Below are 8108 nucleotides of genomic sequence, written 5' to 3' on the forward strand. Positions count from 1 at the left end.
GGGGAGGATGTCTTCCCGAGTGGCATACCCTGGCCAGGCTGGGTGTGCATCCTCTCCGAGGTCCCTGTGCCCAGACAGGCTTGGTCTGGAGCAGACATCATTGAAACCCTAAAGCAGGGGTCCCCAAACTTTTTACACAGGGGGCCAGTTCACTGTCCCTCAGACCGTTGGAGGGCCGGACTATAAAAAAAAACTATGAACAAATCCCTATGCACACTGCACATATCTTATTTTAAAGTAAAAAACCAAAACGGGAACAAATACAATATTTAAAATAAAGAACAAGTAAATTAAAATCAACAAACTGACCAGTATTTCAATGGGAACTATGCTCCTCTCACTGACCACCAATGAAAGAGGTGCCCCTTCCAGAAGTGCGGCGGGGGCCGGATAAATGGCCTCAGGGGGCCGCATGCGGCCCGCGGGCCGTAGTTTGGGGACCCCTGCCCTAAAGGACCTCAAACGCTGAACCCAGGGCATTGTTATCTGTAGGACAACCGGGAGCTGTGGAGGGGGTTATATAGAGAAATCATGTCGTTAGATACTTGGAGCTATAGTGAAATGAGCAGTACTCCAAGTAGGCAAACTAGGTGGGGATGGAGAAAGTCACAGGATAATAAAGAGACAGAATCTGGGGGAATTGGTGACAGGCTGGATATTGAAGGAGGGTGGTGGTGGTGGTTGAGGGTGACCTTTACATTTTGGGACCAGGAGATGGGGTGAGTAGGAGGCAGTAGGACTGAGACTGAAAAGGATGGTCTCAAAATGGAGCTTATGGGCCGGCCCGTCAGACATGTCTAGTTGAGGTTGCATAAACAGGTTGGGATTTGAAGGAGAAGTCTAGACTGAAGCTTCAGTCTTGGGAATTGTCTGAGGTTGTTGGCTTTCTTTTTTTTGTGGCAGAGACAGAGAGAGGGACAGATAAGGACAGACAGGCAGAAAGAAAGAGATGAAACTTTTCAATTCATTGATTGCGTTTTCATATATGCCTTGACCGGGGGGCTACAGCAGAGCGAGCGACCCCTTCTTCAAGCCAGTGACCTTGGGCTCAAGCCAGAGACCTTGGGCTCAAACCAGTGACCATGGGTTTCAGGCCAGTGACCTTTGGGCTCAAGCCAGCGACCATGGGTCATGTCTATGATCCCACGCTCAAGCCAGCGACCTTGGGGTTTCCAACCTGGGTCCTTTGCATTGTAGTCCGACGCCCTATTCACTGCACCACCACCTGGTCAGGCTGAGGTTGGCTTTCTTAGAAACAGACCCCAAGATGTAAATTTCTGTGCTAATGATTTATTAAGTACATTCTCCCAGGGGAGACTGGAAAGGAAGGGGGCACCCAGGACAGCATAGAGGAGGAAGTCAAGCGAAAGTATGATCTCAGGCACAAGCCCCAGGAGCCTGACCCTGAGGTGACTCTGGAGTTGGACTTTTCTGCATGTGACTTCCTGCAGGTGTCAGTCAGTGGTTGGGCACTGTGGTGTGAGAGGTGGGAAAATTCCTGGCACATTGGCTCTCTTCAAGTACAGGGAAGCCTGCTCCAGCAACCCAAGGGTGGTCCTCCAAAAAAGGCAGCGAGCTGGTGGTTGGAGAAGAAAGCCTACCAAGGCCAGGGATGCAGAGTGGGCGCTGGCTTCTACAAGGTGGGAGAGCCCTCATAGCATCTGTTCCCCAAATTAGCAGTGCACTGACGTCATGGAAACTGGTGGATGGGCTGCTTCTGCAGAGAACAGAGCAAGAAGAGAGTGCTGAGGGTGCACCCTGGGCAACATCAACAGTTCAGGCTCTTGGCTGGAAGGAACCTTAAACTCTACCTGACCCAACTACCCACTGAAGCCGGAATCCATTCCCCCTGCCACTCAGCAAGGGTTGGTCACAGTGACTGAAACTTTACTCAAATGACTTAAGCAAAAAAGGAATTTATCGACCCGGGTATCTGGGAAGTCCAAGGGTGTGGCCGGCTCCTAAGGCAGAAATGATATCACTAGTTTCTTTTTCTTCAGTTTTTGGCTCTGCCCCCCAAAAATGTTTGTGTCTCTTGGAGGAGCTCTGTCCATGTGTTGGGAAGGTTGGCACCTGGGAGCCCCAAGCTCCGTCTTTAAAATTTCCAGCGCCACAGGAAGACACTCTTCCTTCCAGCTGCCAAATATCAGATCTCAGAGAAGACCAACTGTCCTCAGGCGTCATATGTTCATCCTGAACCAATCACTGCTGTGCATCCTATCTCCAAAGGGCCCACAGTTAGCATATTATCCAGCACAGAGTCACCGCTTCTTGGGTCCTTTTTTCTTTCTCCCTCTCTTTTTCCTCTTTCTTTGTATTTCACTCAGGCCTGAGTCATATGCCTACCTGTGTGAGGGGAACAGGGAATGGTCAGCCCCTTCAAACCAGATGAGGTGGGTTCTCCATAGGAAAAAAGGTCTGTCACTAAAAGAAAGGGAAAAATGCTGGGCTGACACCCACGTAGATGTCCTTTCTACCTGCCGGGTGGCCACCTGGCTTCCCCTAGTGTTTCTGAGAAGGGAGAGCCCCCACCATCCAGACCTCTAGGAAGGTCGGGGTGGATGCTGGGGATGAGAAGGATGGGGAGCATGGAGGGCTATTTGAGTCCTGTCCTCAAGAGAGGGAGACAGAGAGAACAAGGTTTGGCTGGGTAGCTGAGGCGTGTCTGGAAACTGGCCTTGGGACAGGGGAAGGGGCAGAAGCAGGCCCTCAATTGGGGCCCAAGGGGTTTGACCTTGGGGCTTGGGAAAGTGGCTCCTGGAAGCTGGATTGTGTAGCAGTTAGTATAGACCAGGGGTCAGGAAACTTTTTGGCTGAGAGAGCCATGAACATCACATATTTTAAAATATAATTCCATGAGAGCCATACAATGACCTGTGTACATTACACATTATCCAATAAAAATTTGGTGTTGTCCTGGAGGACAGCTGTGATTGGCTCCAGCCACCCGCAACCATGAACATGAGCGGTAGGAAATGAATGGATTGTAATACATGAGAATGTTTTATATTTTTAACATTATTTTTTTTATTAAAGATTTGTCTGCGAGTCAGATGCAGCCATCAAAAGAGCCACATCTGGCTTGCCAGCCATTCCTGACCCCTGGTATAGACACTTCATTTCCAGCTGAAAAGGAGGGGCCGAGTAGATCTGGCTAGAGGAGCTACCAGCTGCAGGGGCTGTCCCAGGAGTTAGTTGGCATCTGTGGGCAGGGCAGGCTCGATGGTGGTGGTCCTGGAGCTCTAATTCTGCTGGTGACCAATATAGGCTTGGGGTTAGGAGTCAGCCCTTAGGTGCAGGGAGGCAAAGAGTGGGCTGTTCTTTCAGGGCCAGAAAGTAGATAAGTGGTGCTTGGGGCTGGTGGAGGGCTGGGGGGGGGGGCAGGGGTAATAGCTAACGGGTACTGCAGGGGTTTCTTTTTCAGATGATAAAAATGTCTAAAATGGACTGTGCTGATGGTGACACATATCTGTCAGTGTACTAAAAACCATTGAATGACACACTCTAAATGCGTGAGTTGTGTGGTAGGTGAATTATATCTTAACAAAGCGTTTGTTGTTTTAAAGAGAGTGTGTCATTCAGGATAGGTCGCAGAAGAGAAGTGTTTGGCAGGGAGACTGGGGCATCAGCCTCGTCCGTGGGCTGGCTGGGACCTCATAGATGGGCAGAGGCAGCTGTAGCTGAGATGGTCCCTGGTTTGTTTTCAGGTCCCTGGTTTGTTTTCAGGTCCCTGGTAACTTTAGACCCCACTCCCCCCCCTGGCAGCACTATGGGTAAGACTACCCCATCTGAGCCCCCTGTCATATCACTTCCTGGTGTGCAATAGCCTCCTAAAAGGTGGGCCCGTTTTCCTTGGTGCACCCTCTACTCTGCCTTCAGGGCATCTGAGCAAATGCAAATGTATTCTTGTCACCTCATGAGTGACAGTGCACACACGGCCCCCCTGCACATCTGGCCCCTATTGACAGGCCACACTTCCCATTCTATGAACTTGACATGGCCTAAGGGCTTTTGCATTTCCTGTTCTTTGTGACCAAAACCCCATTCTCCTCTCTTGGCCTAGGAAATTCGAGTATTCCCTACTTTCTCTCCTTCAGAGCACTTCTCCCCATGCACAATTACACATTCCTGGCTGTTTGGAATGTAAGCTCTGGGTCTGTGTGTGCTCACTCTGAGTCAGAACACTCAATAAAAATGTGTTAAATGAACAAAGGAATGTTCTCTCTGCCCTGGGGAGGCTGGAGCCTGCAGAGGAGGTCTCTAAGACTCTAGGGTAGACAGTCAGGTGCGGGCAGTCAGGGCCAGCAGGTGAGTCCCAGCTACCCAAGTAGAGTTGTAGCCTAATGAGCATGGGTGGTATTGAGTCCTGAGGTCATGCATCTCTGTGTGGCTACCACCCCCGAAGGTCAGAGAGTGTGACAAGAACGGAGCCCCTGCTGCTACTGCTGCATATCAGCAGGCTGGGAGCAAAGTGGTCCTCAGATCGCCCACAGGGTAAGTTAGAGGCTCCAAGGGTGAGGAGATGCCGCGGCCTGGAAAATCACATCACGAGCTTGAGGCTGGCCCCCGGACAAGGCAGGGGAAAGTGCTGAGAGGCTGGTGTTCCAAGAGGCGGCCTGAGCAAGTGGAGAGACTAATTCTTGGAAAGTAGAAACCCCCAAGGGGGCTGCAGCGAGTCTTTGAGCTGCTGGCGAGCACTATTCTGGCGTAAGGACCATCCAGAGTGGTGAAAAGAGAGTGGCTGGAGATTCTGGCCACTTCGTGGTGTGGACAGGATAGTGAGGTCCAGAGGACAGGGCCCATCCACCACAGCTGCAGCAAATGGGACTGCGGGCCCAGGTATCCTGGCTCCTGGCCTGCCCTTTTTTCTCTCTGCCCAGCTGCCGCTGCCTCTTCCAAATGGGAAAATCCACGTGGCATTTCTCCTTGATTCTGGAAGGGATAATAAAATGTGCATGGGGACACTCACAAGCCTGCATGTGTGAAGTGGGTTTTCTTTCTTACGCATCCTTGCTGGGTGAGTCTCAAAAGCACCTCTACTCTCTGCAGCCCTGGTAAGCTGTCTTTGCCAAGTCACAGAATTTTTGGGAAACTTTTAATTTAGAAATAATTTTAAACTTACAGAAAAGCTGCAAGATTACAAGAAACGCCCTTGTGTGATTTTTTTAAACATAGACTCACCATTTGTTTAGATTATCCCCTATTATCATATAATCTTCTTCTATACACACACACACACACACACACACACACACACATTAAGAACTGTCACTTCATACTGACACATCCAGTTTCAATTCAACAATCGAGTGTATTCATTTCTAGACTCCTTTCCATGTGCTTAACCCCTCCTCTTATTCACAGTTTCACTTTCCATAGTTTTAGTTACTGTAGGACACACATGGTCTGAAAATATTAAGTGGAAAATTCAAAAAATAAACAATTCGTAAGTTTTATTTATTTAATTTTATTATTTTATTTTTCAATTACAGTTAACATTCAATATTAGTTTCGTGTGGACAGCATAGAAGATATTTATATAATTCTGAAGTGATCCTCTGGATATGTCTAGTACCTACCTGGCACCATACAAAGTTATTAGTCTATTATTGACTATATTCTCTAAGCTGTACTTTAATCCTCACGACTATTCTGTAACTCCCAATTTGTACTTCTTAATTCCTTCAACTTTTCACCCAGCCCCCTAGCTCCCTTCCATCTGGCAACCATCAGTTTATTCTCTGTATCAATGAGTTTGTTTCTGTTTTGATTGTCCATTTATTTTGTTTTTTAAGATTCCACATGCAAGTGAAACCATATGGTATTTGTCTTTTTCTAACTTATTTTACTCAGCACAATACCTTCTAGGTCCACTCTTATTGTTGTAAATGGAAATATTTTATTCTTTTTTATGGCTGAGTAATACTCCATTGTAGATATGTACCACATCTTATTTATCCATCATCTATTTATTAATGGACACTTAGGTTGCTTCTATATGTTGGATATTGTATATGAAATGTCTTTCTTTGTCATTTTTTATAGCTTTTGTTTTAAAGTCTGCTTTGTCTGATACAAGCATTGCTACCCCCAGCTTTTTATAAAAATTTATTTTAGAGAGTAGAGAGAGTAGGGAGAAGCAGAAAGCATCAACTTCCATATGTACCTAGACCAGGCAAGCCCAGGGTTTTGAACTGGCAACCTCAGCGTTCCAGGTTGACATTTTATCCACTGTGCTACCACAGGTCAGGCACTGCAGCCTTTTTTCATTCCCATTGGCAAGAAATATCTTTTTTCATTCCTTTACTTTCAATCTATGTGTCTTTTGATCTGAAGGGTGTCTCTTGTAGGCAGTGTATATATGGGTCTTGTTTTCTTCGTCATTCAGTCAACTTTTTTATTAGAGCATTTAATCCTTTTTTTTTTTATGTGCCTTGATCCTGGACCTTCAGCAGACCAAGTAACCCCTTGCTTGAGCCAGCGATGTTGGGCTCAAGCTGGTGAGCTTTTTGCTCAAACCAGATGAGCCCGCGCTCAAGCTGGCGACCTTGGGGTCTCGAACCTGGGTCTTCTGCATCCCAGTCCGACACTCTATCCACTGTGCCACTGCCTGGTCAGGCATTAATCCATTTTTATTTAAAGTAATTATTGATAGGTATGTAGTTCTTGCTGTATTATTGTTCATATTTTTGGTCCCCTCCCCCCACTTCTTAAGGAGTCCCTTTAAGATTTCTTATAATACTGGTTTGGTGCTAATGAACTTCTTTAGCTTTTCCTTTTCTGGGAAACTCTTTAAATGTCCTTTGATTCTACATGATAATTTTACTGGGTAGAATAATCTTGGTTATAGTTCCTTGCTTTTCATCACTTTGAATATTTTATACCAAACCCTTCTGGCCTGCAAAATTCCTGTTGAGAAAGCTAACAGTCTTATGGGAACTCCCCTGTAGCTAAGTAACTTCTTTTCTCTTGCTGCTTTTAAGATTATCTCTTTGTCTTTAATTTTCTGCATTTTAATTATGATGTGTCTTGGTGTGGACCTCTTTGGGTTCATCTTATTTGGGACTCTCTGTGCTTCCTAATCTTGTAGGCCTATTTCCTTCATCAGCTTAGGGAAGTTTTCCGTCATTATTTTTCCATATAAGTTTACAATTCCTTGCTCTCTCTCTTCTCTTTTGGATACCCCTATGATGTGAATGTTGGTAGGCTTGAAGTTGTCTCAGAGGCTCCTTATACTATCTTCATTTTTGGATTCTTTTTGATTTTTGCAGTTCTGATTGGGTGTTTTTTGCTTCCTTATATTCCAAACCTCTGATTTGATTCTTGGCATCATTTACTCTACTGTTTGTTTGGTTTTTTTGTATGTGTGTGTGTGAGAGAGGTGGGGAGATAATGAAACAGACTCCCATATGTGCCTAACCAAGATCTACCTGGCAACCCCATCTGGGGCCTGATGCCCGAGTAATGAGCTATTTTTAGCACCTGAAGCTGATGTGCTCCAACAGAGCTATCTTCAGCTCCCAGGGCCATGCTCGAACCAATCGAGCCACTGGCTGCTGGAGGGGAAGAGGGAGAAAGGGAGAGGGGGGGGGAGAGGAGCAGATGGTAGCTTCTCCTGTGTGCCCTGACTGGGAATCAAACCCAGGATGTTCATATGCTGGGCTGATGCTCTATCCACTGAGCCACTGGCCAGGGCCTTACACTACTGTTGATTCCCTGTAAATTATTCTTAATTTCAGTCAGTGTACTCTTCATTTCTAACTGGTTCTTTTTTATGGTTTCTATGTTTGTTTTCATACTGTTGAAGTCCTCACTAAGTTCCTTGAGCATCCTTATAACCACTTTTTTTTTTTTTTTTTTTTTTTTACAGGGACAGAGAGAGAGTCAGAGAGAGGGATAGATAGGGACAGATAGACAGGAAGGGAGAGAGATGAGAAGCATCAATTATCAGTTTTTCGTTGCGACACCTTAGTTGTTCATTGATTGCTTTCTCATATGTGCCTTGACTGCGGGCCTTCGGCAGACCGAATAACCCCTTGCTCGAGCCAGCAACCTTGGGTCCAAGCTGGTGAGCTTTGCTCAAGCCAGATGAGCCTGCACTCAAGCTG

The sequence above is a fragment of the Saccopteryx leptura genome, chromosome 4, assembly GCF_036850995.1.
Source record: "Saccopteryx leptura isolate mSacLep1 chromosome 4, mSacLep1_pri_phased_curated, whole genome shotgun sequence".
In the NCBI taxonomy this organism is placed as follows: Eukaryota; Metazoa; Chordata; class Mammalia; order Chiroptera; family Emballonuridae; genus Saccopteryx; species Saccopteryx leptura.